The following is a 21,414-nucleotide window of genomic DNA, read 5'->3' on the forward strand; positions in this document are numbered from 1 at the left end:
AGAAGTAATTGGCTTCTATTGATATCAAACATATTCTAAGTAAATGTGTCATGATAGCTACTATTGCACTTATTAAACGCATAAATGCATCAAGTAGGCCAGTTTTAAACTGATGCATTGTCAATATTATTGACAGGTTCCAAGGCGGCGAGGTGACAGAATCTTTAGTATGTTGGACAAAATACTTAATGACCTTTCGACAGTCTTCATGTTCTAAGTTATCAATTCCGCCTAGGTCGACTTTGCGTTTCAGCCTTCCGCTGTCGATAAAACACTGGGGTTAATGAAATTGATTTATTCCAAAATTGCTGGCATTGTGTCCAAATTTAAAAGCTTTGTTATTGAAGGTTTGAAGGCGGAAAGATGTCAGAATCGTTAGTATGTCGGGCAAAATGCTTAGTGGCATTTCAACCGTCTTTCTAAGTTCAAATTCCGCCATGGTCGACTTCGTTTTTCATCCTTTCGCAATCGATAAATAAGTATCAGTCGATCTCTGGGGTCGATGTAATCGACTTACTCTCCCTCAAAATTGCTAGCCTTGTGCCGCAATTTGAAACCAATATTATGGACATGTTTAACGCGGAGGGGTGGCAAAATTGTTTGATAACCAGGGAAAATGCTTAGCGTCATTTCGTCAGTTTTACGTTCTGAGTTCAAATTCCGCCGAGGTTGGCTTCGCCTTTCATTGTTTCAGGGTCGATAAAATAAGGACCTGTTGAACACTAGGGTCGGTATAATCAACTCAGCACCTCAGCCAACAGAACATTGCTGGTCTTGTGCCCAAATTTGAAACCCATGTTTCTTGATATTTCACTTTATCTAAGACTGGTATTAAAAAAGAAAAGTAACGGAAAGCCTTCCAATCAAGTGAATGCAATTATGAGATAGCATTGCAAAAAGGAGCAATATGTATAGCCAAATACGATATATAAGAAAGGGTAGCTTGTGATTTCGAATACTACTTGAATGAATTCCACTTGTTTTTTGTGCATGATTAGAGTCCTTGAGACCATATGAATGCTTCCAAAATTTTTCCATGGTCCTTAAATTTTTTACAAGCTACAATATTAAGTACTTTACACATGCATCGACTCCCAAGAGTGAGGATAAATAAAACATATCTTACTAACGATCAAAAAGCGAGATGGACTTTATTATAACATAGCTTATGAGTTCAATATCTGCGGCATGTGTTTCCTGTGATTTTTGTTACTACTCCTACTGCTGCTATTAAGCCAAGTCCTGGTAGACGAAGCAGACTATGATCCAAAGAGTTTAAACAATGGCAATCCTGCAATATCAGATATGATACATCTAAGACTACAAAATTCAATGGGACCTTTTTTATTGTTGCCTTAGTGTGTGAGCGTTGCGATATTAGAACGAATAAGTTGCTAATTCGACTCAATCAGTCTCGACGAGGCTCTGTTATTGGCTCTCATCTGTCTCATCCTGTTTGTAATCAAAACATTATTCCACATTGACTTACTTTAGCTAACTACCGTAGTCTTTGTTATACACAAAAACAAAATTATAATTCAAATGAAAAAAAAACTGATCTTTGACGTAGATTTATGCCCACCACTGAAGGTCAAGCAATTAACTTTCTTTATCATACAGGAGACCGCGATAAATTACCCCTTACTTTCCGCACATGTTTCCACTAGAATTACTATAAATAAATATAATATTCGTAATTATATAACTATATTCGGAATAATCAATGGATTGATATGCGGATATACTTGTATATAATTTGGCAATTAGATTTATGTTCGAGCCTGGTGTGGATAATTTACGACAATTTAAGTAAATTCGGAACACTCATTCATTTCAAAAATATGGATTTCTACTTAAGCTGACATTTCTAAAATGGCAACAAGTACCTTCACTTCAAGTCAGTTCATCGGTAAAAGGTGAGAAATTGACTAAAAGAACGCGCAAGCGTAACACAGCAAAGTACACAAACGCATGTATGCATATACTCACAAATATATACATGCACATATATATGTACGTACACACGCGCTACACATATGTGTGAGTATATGTATACATGCATACAGTTACATAGGTACATATATACATACATACATACATACATACATACAGACAGACAGACAGACAGACAGACAGACAGACAGACAGACACAGACAGACAAACAGACAGACAGACGGACAGATAGATAGATAGAATAAGTGGGAGTTTTGGAAAGCAGGATCTTTGAAAGTATTATAGTTATATTTTTACCCCGCTAATTTTAGAAGCCTTCTTAATGATCTCTTTTGGACTCTATTCAAGTTTTCTAATACTCCGAAGTTTCTTATTGAACAAATATCTAGGAAACGCACACGTTCCTGTTTACACACACACACGTATACGTTTGCATTCACGCTCATACATGTCATCCTACAACTACACGCTTGCACACGTACATAAACGCAGACAGACACTCATAGATACAGAGTGGCAGATAACTGAAATCAATGCTGAATGTAGCTTAATCATTCTAGTGAAGGTTATACAATTTTTGACACATGATCCTAACAATCTTCTGATGCAGATTACGGAGAAAATAAATGCAGTTTATCAATATTTTCTTTTTTTTTATTAATAGATGCGATTGCTGTATATTTGGATCGTTTCAATTCCTCTAGGATGTTATATTGAAACAGAGTATTGCAAATCACATTCCGCATTGCTCGTGAATGGAATCTCTCTATCTCTGTGTTTATATCTGCCTGTCTCTTTCTCTCTCCTTCTCTCTATCTCTTTATATATATATATATATATATACTAAGCAATAAGGGTTCAGCAACGAATTGCCTTACCACATACCGAATTTAGAAATAGCAGTCAAAGGGTTATAGCTATTTCTTCTACTAAAAAGGGAGATCTCAGTAAAAACAGCAATTGGAAGGCTTATATATATATATATACTCACATATGTGTGTGTTTGTTTATGTATGTAAAAGTAGTATACGATATTATATGAATCGGATTCCCTTCAACTTTAAATTCTCAATGTTTTAGACTATAAATAAAGAGCATTTGGCATTGTGTAACCAAACAAATATTCTGTAGAAATAATTGCTTTTCTGGTTTCATAGAACAGACAGATTAATGATACAGTAATCATTAATTTTACAAACTTATAAAGTCTTGAAGAGCAAGTTGTTCGAACAGGTTTGAATTACATTCATGATAAGCTACATCATTTGTTTGGTTAATGATGTTAGAAATGTATTTAAGATTGCAATTTCTAATACTCTTAATGATATGGAACGCTGCATCATTCATTAGAGCAAATCTGAATCAAAGTGCACGCGGCTACTGATGACGTATCAAATCCTTCTAGGTCATGGTTTCGAGACATCAGTTAATTTGAATACCAGCAAGATTAGTTTGATCAAAACTGTTTATGCCATTGAGATGTAAATGACTGTGTACAGCGAATGAAGAGTAAGAAGCCTAAAGGTGAGCAGTGTGCCTTCTGTGATCATTATAGTAGTATGACTAAAGTAAAGGCAGCGAGCTGGCAGAAACGTTAGCACGCCGGGCGAAATACTTACCGATATTTCGTCTGCTGCTACGTTCTGAGTTCAATTTCCGCCGAGGTCGACTTTGCCTTTCATCCTTTCGGGGTCGATTAAATAGGTACCAGTTACGCACTGGGGTCGATATAATCAACTTAATCCGTTTGTCTGTCCTTGTTTGTCATCTCTGTGTTTAGCCCTTTGTGGGTAGTAAAGAAATAGGAAATTCGTCTGTTTTACGGTCTGAGTTCTAATTCCGCCGAGGTCGACTTTGCCTTTCATCCTTTCGGGGTCGATAAATTAAGTATCAGTTACGCAGTGGGGCCGATGTAATCTACTTAATCCCTTTGTCTGTCCTTGTTTGTCTCCTCTATGTTTAGCCCGTTGTGGGTAATAAAGAAATCAGTATAGTAGTATGACTAATGTTTCTCCAAATACATTCAATTTAACCTGACAGTCTGTATCAAAACTCGATTGTTGTTGATGTTTCTGCTGTTGTTTCTTCTTCTGTTGTTGCTGTTGTTGCTGCTGTTGTTACTGCTGCTGCATTCTTCTTCTTCTTCTTCTTCTTCTTCTTCTTCTTCTTCTTCTTCTTCTTCTTCTTCCAATCAGGACTCACGCCATCAGCCACAAAGAATAGTCTCTAATTCGAGCCTACTCTAAGCTACTAAGTATGCGTGCGGCGACTTGAAGATCCACCCAGCACACGCGATAGACTGGCGGTTGCACGGGCGCGAAAGCTACGTTGTTATCCTCATTCCGTAAACGGTGGCTTTTAACGGGTGGAGAGCTGAAACATCATGAGGTACAGAGGATTCGCAATCTAGACTAGGGCCTGAAAGTTTATCACACATAGAGGGTTACACCATGGTTCCTCTGCTTTATGGCAGAAGTTGGAAGAAAGAGTGAGAGAAAGTTGTGGTGAAAGAGTACAGCAGGGTTCACCCCACCCCCCACCCGCCGAAGCCTCGTGCTACTGCTGTTGTTTTTATTTACATTGTCTTTGTCATTTTGATACAGTTAAACAAAAGTCGTTCCTGCTAAAATGTATTCCGCCCATTTTTATATCGGAGATCTAGATTATCTATGTATTTATTTTTTTGTGTGTTGTTGAAGTGATAAAGTTTCAGGAAGATTTGCTTTCAAAATTTGTAAAAAGTTTAGTAACCACATAATCGATGAACTCGAGTCCATCACACAGTTGATGTGTATGCATCGGGTTATATGAAGGCTAAGGCTGTGATAACATCGTGATTAAATAACTTTGCAATGCTGAGTTCATTCTGTGTTGTATGATCAACTAATGGTCAACATATTTCAGGATTTCAAGAGCGCAGAATTTGATCCCTGAATATTTTTTTATGGATTTGCATTACCGTAGTATATAGAATATACATGAACCCTGCAGCTGTTCAATAATCAACAAAGTCAACATAGAAGAACGCTGAATCCGTTTAGTGTATAATATAACGAAGAGCGTAACTTTGCCTCTCGCAGACACTGAAGAAAGACGAAAAAGTGGCGTGATGTTATTGTAACTCAAAGGAAAACGGCGCTACTTTCAAGTTTCCTGCCACTCAGACATAGCATGAGGCACATATTTCAGATGTTGTAAAAATCAGGGGTAAAAAATATTTGAATCTCTGGTTATAGTTATTAAGGAACGTCACCATTTTCGTCAATTTCCGGAGTTACATATACGTCGATATTTTATTTTAAACGTGGTATTTCTCATGTATCCTTTGGGACACAGAAACACATATCTGCACATTCACAATATTTACAGATAATCATTCATTTATACATACACACACACACACATATATATATATGTATATATATATATATATATATATATATATATATATATATATATATATATATATATATATATATATTTCTATACTTAAATAAATACAAAGACACACACACACACGCACACACATATATATAACTGAATAGCATACATATATCTGAATGCACACAAATATATACACAAAAGCACTAGTAGTAAATAGCGTCACACAAATTGTAACTACATGCATACATATATGCGTAGATATTATATACATAGACATATAGTTTTACTTATAAATGTACATAAGTATGCAAAATGGTACACACACACATACAGACATATGTATATTTATATATAAATGTATATTAGTACATACATGCATGCTTACATATGCACATATTTTTAATCGCCTGTGGTGCCTCTTTTAGAAGATATAATTGAGAATTATAAGAAACTAGATGTGTTGAGAACAAAGTTCCTGCAAAAACTATATTAGTATTACATATTGGATAAAATAGAAATGGAATTCTTTGATGTCATTTCATCTTCTGATGTGATTTATTGAATTTCACTGTTCGCAGAAGACATTTATTTATTTGTTGTTGCCGATTATTGTTGTTGTTATTGTTGTTGTTGTTGTTATTATTATTATTATTATTATTATTATTATTATTATTATTATTATTATTATTATCTTATCATCATCATCATCATCATCATCATCATCATCATCATCATCATCATCTGAAATTTTGCCAGGCACCCTCTAACTTGTAAACTGCTGAGCCATGCTTTCGGGGAAAGTTACCCCCACTCGCCTTGTATTGATGCTTATCAGAAGACATCAGTGGTTATGGTCTATGTGCGATTCTAGATACCGAGACGTACAGTCATTTCTTCCCAAAATCTTCCATACGAGATATTATTGACAATTTCCAAAATTCATTAGTCTGCATATGCGATACTGAAACGTTGCTAGTTCGAAATATATTCTAGCAGCCTGCTCATATTGTAATTGCTACTAACCGCACCTGCAAGAGCTACGTGCAGGAAGATGAATCCTTCGAGTACGTACTCCTTCAGTGCCTTTACATTGCTAATTCTTTAATTGAAGTTGCACACATGATCAGGGTGATGCGATTTTCAGCCAAATCTATTGTGGATTCCCAACAGCCGCCTTCCCTTGGCACGAACTGAGAACAGTTGCATTTGATGTATTATGATAAAGCGGGTTGAGTGCAGGGCGCCCCAAATCACCTTGTATGGCTGTCTTCTTGTCTTTCTGGGACCTTTCTACGTTATTTTTCGATAGATATATTTTCTTTATAAAAGTTTCTCTCATCGATTTTTAACGCATTATTCAATATAAATCTTCCTTTGTTTCATATTAGTTGTTTTCACTTCTATTTCACTTTAGTCTTCAGGTGCAAACTCTTCGTTACCAGTCAGGTTATATTATGGCTAGCGCAAGCCCCACTTTTGTAATGTATATAGGACTAGTATTGTACACAAACGATGATCTCTTCGAGGTTATTCTTGGTGTCGAGGAAGAGGAAGTCACTGTTCTTGAAGACACTGGAGTTAGAGACCACTATGCATAATCGCAAATACTACTTAGCTTAGCAATGCTACTAGGGTTTACTACCAGTTTAAAGGAATGTAAAATTGAAAGTGAATGAATATGGCAAAAGAAATACGACATGAATGGAACAAACAGTTTTAAAACTTTTCGACGAAGCAGGTGCTGAATGTTGTTTAGTTAACTTTACTTTTTATCTTTTCGATAACATGAAATACCAATAAGTACGCTGGTCGATACAATCGAGATATTCCTCTCAAAACTACTGACCTTAGGTGGAAATTACAGTTACAATTATTATCATTATTATTATAACAATATGGATATGAGCTGGAAGAATCGTTAGCAAGCCTGCAAAATCCTTAACGTACGTGTACGTGTGTGTTTTTGTGCGTGTGTGTGCGTCCAGTTTGTGCGCGCGTTCTTGTGTGTGTATGTGTGTGTAGTGTTTGTATGCATATGTACGCACATGGAAAAACACACACACAAACGAACACAAATACAATCACACACACTCGCATATATATTATCGTTTAGTAGACTGATATCTTGATTAGAAATCACCCCTTTTCTCGTACTTGGTTCACTTCATTTTCGGCTGGTTGCGGGCAAATGTTTCTACACTTAAAAGGATTTTATCCTTTATATATACTGTTCTGTATTTACGTGTTGAAAAAAATTACCTCTATACTTGTTCTACCATATATTTCAACGCTTCAAAACCAAACTTGTTTGTTTACATATGATGTAATGTATATATATATATATATATATATATATCCTCTGTAGTAGCTTGTAACAGTAACACTGTTTCTATACAAGACCCAAATATTCTGAGTTACCGTGTTCTGAGTTGCTGTATTTACGTGTTGAAAACAATTATCTCTATACTTGTTCTACCATATATTTCAACGCTTCAAAACCAAACTTGTTTGTTTACATATGATGTAATGTATATATATATATATATATATATCCTCTGTAGTAGCTTGTAACAGTAACACTGTTTCTATACAAGACCCAAATATTCTGAGTTACCGTGTTCTGAGTTGCTGTATTTACGTGTTGAAAACAATTATCTCTATACTTGTTCTACCATATATTTCAACGCTTCAAAACCAAACTTGTTTGTTCACACATGATGTAATGTATATATATATATATATATCCTCTGTAGTAGCTTGTAACAGTAACCTGTTTCTATACAAGGCCCAAATATTCTGAGTTACCGTGTTTCCGTTTTGTTTGTAGTAGGGATGCATGTTTTCTTTCACAATGAAAAGCATCTCATTTTCGATATGGAATGCTACGTTTCCGATCCTGTTATTTTGTTTTTGATGGGTTCATTGTTTGAGGTAACTGAATAGGATGTTTGTACTATGTGTGTGTGTGTTTTGGGTTGTTCTTTTTTATGGGTTTTTACTATTTTATGAGGTTTTTACTATTCATTTTTGTCTTTTTTTGACCATTGTCATTCCGTCGTCGCTCTTCTGGAATAAGGTTGGTGATAGTTCCTTTGGGATATCTCTCTTGGGTTTCTTTGGCATGTTTGATGTAGGCTGCTTAATTGTGGTTTTGGTAGACTTATTCTTTTCTTCCGGAGTGTCAGTTTGTGATGGGTTAATAGGTTGTTTCATTGTGGCGTTGGTCGACTTTTATTTTGAGTTTTTAGTCTGTGGTTGGTTGATGGATTGTTCCACTATGTTACTGACATTTGTGGGTCGATAGGTTCTTTCGTCACAGTGTTGATTGGCTCGCCCTTGCTTTCTTTCGGATCCTCAGTCTATGGTGTGTTGCTAGGTGGAGGGAGTGCTTCAGGTTGTAGGACCTGTAAGCATGTATTTTTTATGTGACTCGTTTGCCCACAATTAAAGCACCTCTGATTTCATTCCTCCACCGTAACTCTTAGAGTGGTCTTCTTCAGAAGTATTATTTGTTCTACATTTCAAAATTACCTGGATTATTAGCTCCAGAGCTCGGTTCCACCAGTTGTGCTGGTATAAGCTGGTCGCCTGAAGGATATTGGCTCTATCCTCCAGGTTCAGCAGCACGGCTGCCACCAACCGCGCCGCATCGATTTTTAGTGGGACCTTCCCTATCCTTTATTTCGATGTTCGCATTCCAAGGTAAGTCGGCAGTAACACCAGATCTGCCGACTTTAAGGAAGACGTAGAGTGTCCCTTTGCCTCTCAATTCTACTGTACTGAAGAGCCTTCCTCTATTTGCGTATTTTATGCCGCGGCAAATTGGTAGTAGGCACTTTTCGATGGCATCTTTAAATGCCATTTCTATCATTTTTGTTGTTATATAAACTACTGTTTTGCATTTTGTGTTGTATGTCACTTTTTCTGGGTGAGTCAGCTTCATGTTCGCTTCTTCCCTCTGCAATAAGTTTGTATATTTTTCAAGCTCGCCCGGCCCGACTTGCACTTTTTCGATAGTGACACCGGCCACAGACGCGTTGTTCCTTTTCCCTTTACCATACTGTGTTTCAATTCGGAGGTCGGTTTCATCATTCTTTGATGTTTTTGTCTTCTTTCGTTTGGCGAAATGGGAGGTGGGGTAACTTTTGTTCACACAATTCCTTGAAGAAGTAGTCCGGAATTACATATTAGGAGACGTCAACTTTCGTATTGTACTGAATGTGTAACAACATTTTCCACAGGGGTACTTCGCACAGAAAAAAGTACCTGCTAAAGCATAAAATGTGTCCAAAAGACACAGAAAACAGCAAAAGTTGTATAACTGTTGAAAACAATGGTAATCCCAAAAGGAAAAAAAAAATACAATTAAACGAGACCAGCAGAAAACACGTTTGTTCAGTAAAAGGCACTCCAGCTATTATGTTTTATTTATACATCTACCTCTGCTTTCTAGTTCTTCTCACATGTTGGCTATGTATAAGGGTGTGTGATCTTGATAAAGTAATCTCATGACATTTGGTCATTTCATTTTGTTTTAATATTTTTGTCTCCATTTTATTTTGTTGTCTCTCCAGTTTTGTTGCTGTATTTTACCTCTTATATTAACTACTCTGCATGCAGAAAATATATTTTGCTCATGTGTTGTGGGGACATTTATTACTTTCTCTTTGTCCTTCACTAGATACATTTTTTGTTGTAATGTGTATATATAATAACTTACCTTTTGCGGAAGACTACTACTTTCCTGAATACACTATATTTCTCTCTTAGATTTTGAATCTTGCTTCTATATGCACTAAATTTTGCCTTGTTAGTCTGCTTAGATTTGCTAATTCCTTTATCTGCCGAACTGTGTATATCATAAGAATACTCTATTATTTGAACAACAAAAATATTAACTATTATCTTATAGTTACAATTTAACGCAGTTTTAAGTATTATAAGTAGCATTTAATACAGTTTAAAGTAGTGGCATATAATAATAATTCCTGATCTTTCCTTTCATTGCTACGTATTGTCAGCTAACTGAATTCTAAATATTTATATGACTTGCTTGTATAATTTCCTTACTTATCTTTAGTGGCTTAACATGACATTAACATTTTATTAATTTTCTCTTTTCATTATTCACATTGATGCATTTTTATAAATCAAATTTCCTGTCAGTTCCTCTACTTAACCTGTCTAATATCTGTAATACAGCTTTAAGTTGATTTCCTCAGTAACATACAACTTGCGATGCCACTTATATATAAACTATTCTTTCAAAGAATCTAAACTTGTATAGAATCTGATGGACAAAGGTGCAAAGCCACACAGGAAACGAGTAAAGAGAAACTTCCTCGATATTTTCCTCTTCTAATTCGTGTAGGATTCATATAATATTCCAATATTCCACCATTTTGTTTGTATCCACAGACATTTTATGCAAGATTACTGAATGTGTCTGATTGATATTGCTGCTGCTTTAAATATTGCGACTATCTCTAAGACCCATTTGCGAGGAACGATGTAAAATATCCTGGTAATCAAACTTAGCCATTCTCTTTCATACTTTCCCTGAAGATTTCGTTTACAGTATGGCTCTATTTATCACCATTAATTGATATTTACTTTTATACGTGCCTTTATAGAATCCTGTTCATTGGAAGTGAGTTAAGTGAGTTATCTTTTCCAAGTTGAACATTTAGTCTTTGTGTTATTGCTGAAACCTTTTTGCATACATTACACAGAAATGTGATGTATTTCACGACATTTTCATTTTTAATTGTTCAGGCTTACTTCTTTAAACAACGAGATCACCAGATGATGTTTTAGATGATTATATTTTCTATGAAGAAATTCATAACGAACTTGTAAAACATTTCACCCCAATCAGATTTTAATCTTCTCATCTGTTCATATTTTCTAGCGGCTTACTTTGTTGTGTTTTGGTACATTCCACGATTATTACGGCATATTTGTTGGCGTTACGGACATCCTTTTTCTTGGTTATGATTCTCTGTTCATAAACTTGCCTTAAAATTCTCCTACTTTTATTATTGGTACTGCATTGATTTTAATTTATTTTTCACTAGTTCATTGAGAGCATCGTTTGAGTTAGATTTCAACTATTAATTTCGTTCAAAGAATCGTTATCGATTTTCATAACGGTGGATTCTTTCCAATTTAGCTAGGATCTCTCGTTTAGATATTTGATTTCGGGTATATTTTATTTTCTTATTCTGCATTTTCCTTGTTTTTGTTTTTGTTTCTTTACCATACAGGACATTTTGTTGTTCATTTCTGTAATTTTCGTTGATGATTTACTGCTATAAGATGGACCTGACCGCTCAGTACGTTATCATTTTTTGAGTTTCCTTTAAATTATTTTTGATTGTTATCCTCGTATCTTCCTTTATTTGTTTTCATTGTATAGTTGAAAGAACTGAATAGAATCGAGAAGAGGTAGGCAGGTTTGTGTGAGGGTTCCTGTAATAAGGGAAACCATTGATTTAAAGAGCTTAAAATTTTTCAGGAATCGATTAAGAAAAAATTTTTAAAGTAGTCTGTTCGGAGTGAAAGATATAACAGTGCTTCATTGCTTTCGTAGTGAAAATAGAAATGGTGAGACTGGAAGCTAAAGAACATGAAATCACAAGCTTTACCACTAAGAAATACCTTCAGTAAGAGCTGCTTAGTTAATGTGACAAGAACATTTCATTACAACTACCAACTGCGGCAGAAAAGGCTTTACACTGTCATTCAATATGCTAGAAATATCAGCCAAATGCCCCCTGCCAATTTACCCCTACATTTGTAAGTAAGAGAATGACAAGGTAGGTGATATAGTCCTACACATCCATTTACTGATGAAATGTCATTGAGAGAAAATCCTTAATGAAGATCTGCTTAAATCAAAATTGACCTGGGCAAAAAGAACAAAAATAGTTGCAATACCAACGGCTAACAGAGCGAGCTATATCAAGAGCAAGGTGATATATTGCGGAGAAATTAGCAAACAAGCAGAGAGTTTGATAAAGCAAGTACAGAAATTTTTCATGAAGCGATAACCCATGTAATACAATTTGGAGCATATGTGCCATGGACGGTCTCATTGTTGTAATAAAACGCATTAGCTTTCACTGTTGCAATTAATTCAGCACAGTTCTAACACTCACAAGTCGTATTTACGATCAAGGGAATTAAAGGCATGATCGATACATCGCGTTTATATTTATATAACTATAGAAAATATAGCAATACCACAGATCTATGAGACTTTTCAGCTTACCAATTAACGTTTCCTCTATTGATATTTGTTGCGCTTACCATTTCCACATTTCGCCATATAACATATGGTATATTTCATTAGTGTATCTTGGAATACATAAGCATGTATTATTCTTCTTCATTAATATATATCTCTATACGGGAAGTCCATTTGGCTGACTCGTCAGATGGTATCTTTTCGGTTTGAACGGCAGTTTTTTCTTGCGGTGTCATGTGAAATTGTCACCCATAATTATGACCCTAGAATCGATCTATTGCATTTCAATCTCATTTAGGGTTAGGGTTATGGGTGGGGGAAGGGTATCTTTTTTCTTCGCAAATGTAAATAAACCCGATCTGTTTCTTAAACGAGGGACATATTCATACGGCACAGAATGCTTTTTAACTCAATAGACGTCACTGATTGGTTGAAATTGCAGAAATTGAAGAATAAATACAACAAATATCTTACAAACTATAGAATTTTCTCAATAAAACCACGAGAAAAAGATATTTTATAAACACATTCTACCAGTATACGAAGTTTAACATTTTTTAGTTACCTAGAAATTATGTTAAAAACTGCCGTTCAAGCTGAAAAGATCCGTCAGATGTAATGTATTGCTATATTCGTTCCGGATCCGTACTTGAATTCAAAATCCATTTACGACTAACTTCGCATTTCGCCCTTTCGGTTTTGATAACTTAATGTTCTAGAGAAGTACTGAAGACGAATCAGTCGATTAACATGCGCTGCCAAATTTTCTTTCTTCAACCTATGTTAGACATAATTACCATATACCGATTTTCTTTCTCAAAACAATACGATTATCTTTGAGAACAGTTTTGTAAGTTTCTTGCAACCACTATGTCTTTTTCGTAGACGTGTGTTGTTGTACCGAAAGAGAGAAGAGCTAGAAGATTTGTGATTGCGCGATCAGTGGTAGTTGCATTTTAATGGTGTTTTTGTTGTGATGATTGCATTTCAGTTGATATTATTAATGTGGTGGTTTTCGTATTGCTCATTACTGAACAATGATGATGGAAATGGAGTTAGTTATATTTGCAAAGTTGCAGCTCTTGACATCTTTGAAGTTGATGAGCACGTGGGCAATAGTTGGACAGGAATTGTGGTAATAATGTTGATGATAATGACGATGACGATGAGGATGATGATGATTATGGTGGTGGTGGGGATGATGATGATGATGATATGCATTATCTTAGAAAAAATAACAACATCACAAAGGATTCTGACACTTTCTTACTTGCCACTTAACGTTTCTTCTGTTGAGATCTGTTGTGTTTCACAATTACATATTACGCCACATGACAGCTCATTTCAACCACATTTGGCTGATATATACACATACAAACACATCCGTACACACACACAGACACAAACACATTAACACACACGCACGCACTCACGCACGCGTGTGACTCTGTGTAGTATGTATTATGTATATATTTCTTCAGTTGACAACATGTCATTGTGGCTGTTACTTCTGTAATTGATTTTGCCGCTACTTTAGTTCTTGTTGTTGTACTCGTGATTTGAGGGATTCCAAGAGAAGAAAGATGGCTGGAATTTTAAATATATTTCTTGTTTCTTACCTGATGTCAATTTACAGTCATTCTTAAATTTCTTTTTACATTTGCATTGTGTTATACATGTTTATTCTTCTTAAGGCGTACTTATCTATAATTGTTATTTTGTTACATTATTTTAAGGTATATTATATTTATGTTTCATTTGTTTATTGCCTATCGTCTTTGGAATTAACGAATATTTCACTAAATATATAAATTTGACGAGTTTGGATTTCCTCATCGTAGGTGTATATGCATGTCTTTATGTGTATGTGGATACACACACACACACATATGTGTATATATATATATATATATATATATATATATATATATATATATATATATATATATAGGCGTAGGAGTGGCTGTCTGGTAAGTAGCTTGCCTAAGAACCACATGGCTCCGGGTTCAGTCCCACAGCGTAGCACCTTGGGCAAGTGTCTTCTACTATAGCTTCGGACCGACCAAAGCCTTGTGAGGGGATATGGTAAACGGAAACTGAAAGAAGCCCGTCGTATATATGTATATATATATGTATGTGTGTGTATATCTTTGTGTTTCTGTGTTTGTCCCCCCCCAACATCGCTTGACAACCGATGCTGGTGTGTTTACGTCCCCGTAATTTAGCGGTTCGGCAAAAGAGATCGATAGAATAAGTACTAGGCTTACAAAGAATAAGTCTTGAGCTCGATTGCTCGACTAAAGGCGGTGCTCCCTCATAGCCACAGTCAAATGACTGAAACAAGTAAAAGAGTAAAAGAGTATACCTACACACACACACACGCCCCCCCCCCATATATATATATATATATTTATATATGCCCAAACCTTCTAGAAGGATCAGAATTCCTTTTCAAAGAGGGACAAAAATTCAGAATCAAATCTGACTTTACTTGTGCCTCAGATAACCTGATTTATAAGATGCTCCGGTTGCCACCAAAACTACATAGGGTCCAGGGGATTATCGCTCAGACGCAGATGCACTCTGCACCAGCAGCAGATTACATTCCCAGAATACAGAATGATACCCTTTAGTGATCACATTGAGAAATGCGCAAAGCAACTGCTACCACAATTTCTAATCTTTCCATTTTATCAATGTGTTTTTAGAGCACTAACACAAGTTAGATTAAATAAAGAAACCTACTTCATGCAAAAATATAACTCAAAGCTTAACCAAGGAAAATTATCTTATTCGAAAATATAAACCAAAACTTAACCACATCTATCATTTTATTCTTCCTAAAAAAATCATGTTAAATTAATAAAAATCTAGTCATTACCAACCTTTTTCATCATTTCCCTTATACCGAAAAAATTCCTGATTACCTTCCCTATCTGCAACTCTCATACTTCACATTATAGCGAAGAGATGACAAAATATCGGTAAAGAAATTTGAGAAATTTCAAAAGAAAATAAGAAACAATCGATTTGTAATGAGCACCAAGAATTATATCAGGTAAGCAATCCCACTGACTTTTATTCGACTGATATACCTTGGGTTCGCTTCTCTAGAGTGTGAATATCTAACCGACTGCTTATCTAATATAGCAAAAATGAATATGGTTATTTGATTATCTGCATGTTCTATTATTATTATTATTATTCAGTAGTTTTATTTTTATAGCGTGCTTTCACTTCACTACCGAGCGCAGCTCTGTGTGCCTTGGGTATGTGCTGTGATTTGTTGTGATGCTCTGATGGTTATTGTATGGAAAGTGTTCTGCGTAGGATGTGTGCAGTGCCAAGTAGTGCAATTTTCTGTATGTTATATGTGTTTGTAAGTCCTGGTGATTTGTTATGTATTTGTCTGAATATTTTTTTATCATACCTAATGCACCTACTATGATAGGAATTGTTTCTGTTTTTAGATTCCACATTCTGGTTACCTCTATTTCCAGGTCTTTGTATATTGAAAGTTTCTCCATTTCTTTTAGAGACACGTTGTCATCTACCGGTATTGGTACATCAATTAGAAAGCATTTTTTTCTTCATGATCTCTGACAACTATATCTGGTCTGTTGGCCTTAATTTCTCTATCGGCATATCCCAGAGTATGGTTGCTTTCTCGTTTTCTGTGACCTTTACTGGTGTGTGCCTATACCATCTTTTTGCTGTTGTTATTCCATAATGTTGGCATAGCTTCCAGTGTATGTAGGTTCCAACTCTCTCATGTCTGTGAATATATTCCTTCTTAGCCAGGACCGGCAGCCAGAGATATGATTTATTGTTTCTTGTCCATCTCCACATATTCTGCAGTTACTTGTTATATTTCTTTTCATTACATGTTTTCGGTAATTTCTGGTGGGGAGGCTTTGGTCTTGTGCTGCAATTAAAAATCCCTCTGACTCTGCTTTGAGTCCTGAGCTTCTCAACCATTGCTGGGATTTTTCTTTGTCTATTTCTTTTGCGTTTAATTTAGTCCAGTATTTGCCATGAAGGGGCTTTTCTTGCCATCGTTTTATCATGGTTCGTTGCTGTTCTAGTTTTAGTTTGGATTTCATTTGTTTTATAGCTTTTGTTGTATCTTCATCTTCTTCTTCTTTATATTTGTTAGGTGGTATGATTTCTTGTTTGTATTTGTCAGCTTCCTTAAATACTGAGAACAGTTTTTTGTTTGGCTCGTGTTTTGCCGCTATTTGTATCAGTTTTCCTTCCTTCTGAAGTAGATATTTTTGCAGTCCTATGGTGGTTATTTTATAGTACGTGTCCAGCTGTATAAGGCCTCTACCAACTTCTATACGTTGTTTATATAGTCTTTCTATGTCAGATTTTGGGTGATGCATCCTAGACACTGTCATTATTTTCCTTGTTTTCCAATCTATTTTCGTCAGTTCATTTAGTGTCCAGTTAAGGATGTTGTAGCTGTAACTTATAACTGGGACAGCTAAAATGTTAATAGCTATAATCTTGTTTTTAGCATTGAGCTCTGTTTTTAGTATTGATATAACTCGTCTATAATATTCTTTTTTTATTTTCTCTTTCATTTGTGTGTGTTGTGTCTTATCTAGTTCATGGATTTCTAAGTATTTGTAAGTTTGGCTTTGGTCTAATTCTTGTATTTCATTGGTTTTTATCTAGTGTGATGTTGCTACTCTTAACTAGTTTTCCTCTTTTCAGTGTTACTTTGGCGCATTTTTCTAATCCAAATTTCATATCTATTTCTTTGGTAAATCCATGAACTGTCTTTAGTAGTGTTTCCAGCTGTTTGTCATTTGCAGCGTATAGTTTTAGGTCATCCATATATAAAAGGTGGCTGATCGTTTTGCCGTAACATTTATATCCGCATCCAGTTCTATTTAGCATATCAGATAGAGATGACAGTACCATGCAGAAAAGGAGTGGATAGAGCGTGTCTCCCTGGAATATTCCTCTTCTAATGGGGATGGCTTTGGTTTTCATGAGTCCCTCTTTTGTTTGGAGCTGTAGCACTGTTTGCCATTTATTCATAGAGTGCCCTATGTATTTTATAATTGTTGGTGCTACTTTGTTAATGGCTAGTGTTTCGAGGATCCATGTGTGGGGGATGCTATCAAACGTCATTCCGTAGTCGATCCAGGCCATACTGAGGTCTTTCTTCTTTCTGTGGCTGTCTTCAGTTATTGCTTAATTGATCATTAGTTGATCTTTACAGCCGTATAAGCCTTTGCGGCATCCTTTCTGTTCTTCTGGGAACAGGTTGTTTTCGTCCAAGTGCTTGTTTAATCTTTGTGATATTACTGCAGTAAATGGTATGTACATCGTAGGGAGACAGGTTATAGGTCGGTAGTTTTCTGGTTTTGCTGTCTCATTGGATTTGGGAATTAAGATGGTTTTCCCCTTCGTGTGCCATTCAGGCATTGTCTCTGGCTCTGCCAGTATGTTGTTAAAGATTTCAGACAGCTTTTTGTGCATTTCTGGTAGATATTTCAACCAGAAGTTGGGGATCTTATCATGCCCAGGTACCTTCCAGTTGCTTGGTCTTTTTAGTGCCTGGGTGACCTCTTCAGTTGTTATGGGGGTCCAAAGTTTCTCAGATGCTGTGTTTGTTGTTTTAATACTTTTTTTTTTGGTTGTTCATTCGCCGACCATATTCCTTTCCAGAATTCTTCCACTTCTTCAGCCGTTGGTGCTTCAGTGATGTCTATTTTATTCTTGCCAAGTTCTTGGTAGAACTATTTGGGTTGGAGTTGAACTGTTTGTTCTGTTCAAAGAAACGTTGGCGTTTCTCATACCGGAGGATCCTTTGTGCTTTGACAAGGATATCTTGCTTTAGTTTTTCTTTTATCTCAGGTAAATCTTTTTCTGTGATGTTGTATTTGCACAGTATTTTTGTTTTCTTTTTGTTGCTCAGTAGCGTTGATTTTCTACTGATTTCGTTAAGAACCGACAGATCTTTTCTCATTTTTTGTATTTTCTTTTGCTTGTTAGTTATCCACAGGGTTTGTTTGGGTGGTGGTACTCCTGTTTGGATGGGTTTGAGTGAGTATCCAGCTTCTTTTGTGGCTGCAGTGGCTGCTGCATATACTAAGTCATTTAGCTCAGTGATATCGCTATTTGTTTCAGTGGCTATTAGTTAGGTGATGGCTAGGTTTATGGTGTTTTGTTTATTTTGATTTTTGGGAGGTATGGTCGGTGGTCCATCTTGAGATCTGTGTTTTTCAGTTCTTTGATTATTCTACTTTTTATAGTATTATAATCATTAGGCTCCCCTTCGTTGTTTCCAGGTTTTAGATTTGTGTCACTTTCTTTCTCATCCTTATGTTTGTCTGTAGTGTTTTGGCTTGCTGCTTGTTGTGCATTATTATGCATCCTTACGGTCTGGTTTTGTTATTTTTGTTTGTTTACATCGTTTTTGTTGGGAATGTTACGTTTGTCTTCGTGTTTTGCTATCTCAGTGTTCATATTATTTGGCATTGTTTTGTGGTTTCTATCTACATTTTCCTGATGTATTTTTTCTTTTAAATGTTCTATCTCTATTTCTGATATTTTTTTTGCGTTGAGAATATATCTTCGTACGTTAGCTAGTTTATTAGGGTTCATTGTTGTATCTAATTCTTTGTTTATGTTATTTTTCTTCCATATTTTATATGTATATGTTGTGTTTTCATTCTTTGGATAGAGCACTGCTGTAAAGTAAGCATGTAGGATAGAAATGTATTTCTCACGTGTCCATTTATGCCTTTTTGGTTTTATTTGCGGGACATGAGGAACAACGTCCGGCCCATTATTTTGACTGTCGTCATTTTCGTAGGGTACCAGTCCCGTTCATTTCTGTTGTCACTTTGTTTTGTACGTGTCCTTTTCCGTACTTTCTGTGTAACAGGTTCAAAGTACGCACTTCCCGATTGTTATTTTTGGGTTGAATAATATCGGTGTTATTTAATTTCTTCGTAGTTTTTTTGTACATGGTGTTTGGGGCCGGAGATGATCTGGTGTTGATGGATCGTAATGTATCACGCATGTTTACATGTGTTGTGTTAGAGATGGAGATGATATCGAGTTAAAATGCATCATTTCGTTTGGAAAATAGAATTAAATTTCAATGAGTATTACTTACTCGGATATAGTCCAATCCTTTGTGAGTTAATTTTTGGCTCCATACGATGTCTTTGTTTTCGAAGTTTGTGGATAGATTTCGGAGCACTGTTTTATCGTTCTCACATGTTAAACGTCCCCGGTGTACTCTGTTAAACGTCGCCGGTGTTCTCTCGTTAAACGTCCCCGGTTATTATTATTATTATTATTATTATTATTATTATTATTATTATTATTATTATTATTATTAATATTATTATTATTAATATTATTATTACAGCATATTCCATTTAAATTTGCCCGATGCACGTACACGATTTCGCTTCAGCCCACTTTAGTGGATGGACCTTAAATAAACTAATCAATAGTTGAATGCAATTGGATGCAAGAGCAATCGCTAGAATGCAGCAGAAATGAGCATCGGGCAAATTTTAATCGAATATGCTGTAAGTGGCTGTAGAAAAAAATAACGAGAAAAATTATTCAGATGTACTAATCCCCAAATTCAATGTAATGTATGTTGTATATCAATCTACCAAGCTCCAAATATATATGCAGGTGCATGCATGTGAATATACGTGTATATATACACAATAACACTCAGTCATCCATATACACCCATATATATACCGACATACTCGCGTGCGCGCAAACACACTCATACACACACACACACACACACACACACACACACACACACACACACACACACACACACACAATTCAAAGTCTATGAGAACTATCTCATACAGGTTTTGAAATGTACAGGTGGTTTTTTAAAACATTATTTTTTTTAATGTTATGAAATCTATTATGAAGATGTTACTAACCTTTTGGGGATTTTTTTGTCTAATTTACCTTTATATATAGATAGGTAGATTGTTAGGTAGGTAGACTAACATTATGTATGCATTTATGTATCTATATATGTTGGTATGACATGTCTGTATGCATTTATGTATGCATGTTGGTAGGTAGTTATGTAGGTAGACAGGTAGGTAGGTGGCTATGTAGGTGTGAAGTGCATGACTTATTGGTTAAGGTGTTGACCGTTCCAGCATAACTTTGATGTTTCGTTTCCTAATAGGACGATACAGTTTTTCCGAAAGAAAGGCGTTTCAATTCATCTTGCTCCGGTCAATTCAGATGAAAGTAAGTAATATTGCACTGCTGATACAACCCTCTCATCTTCATCAGGTATATCCCCATTATTCCTTTGGGCCAGTGGTGGAATGGAGCGAGAGTGTCTGTCTATGTTTGCTTGCGAGAAGAGAGGCACCTAAAACAACTGTTATGTCTGGCTCGCTTTTTCAGAGACGTCTAACTTATAAACTTTTGCATGTATATGTCTGTGTGTAGGCTTGTGTGTTTGTTTGTGCATGTCTGTGTGCGTGTCCGTATGTGTGTATGAATGAAAGTACTTATATTTATGCGTTTGTTTTGTTGTGGATAATTTTTCATTTGTATTTTGTAAGTTAAATTTATATTTGTGAAACTGAGAATATATTTGCTTAATTGTAAGTTGCAAAATGGAAATTGATGTTGTACTCAAACCTGAATAAGAAGAAAATATTGAAATGTGCATACACACACGTAATAACCCGCACGTATACAGATAAACATATACACGTATATGCTAGTAGAGATGTACACCCAATCCGAAAGAGAAGCGTGAGTACAGGAACGTAATTCCCTGCTGAAATGCCGACCA

The sequence above is a fragment of the Octopus sinensis genome, linkage group LG1, assembly GCF_006345805.1.
Source record: "Octopus sinensis linkage group LG1, ASM634580v1, whole genome shotgun sequence".
NCBI classification, from domain to species: domain Eukaryota; kingdom Metazoa; phylum Mollusca; class Cephalopoda; order Octopoda; family Octopodidae; genus Octopus; species Octopus sinensis.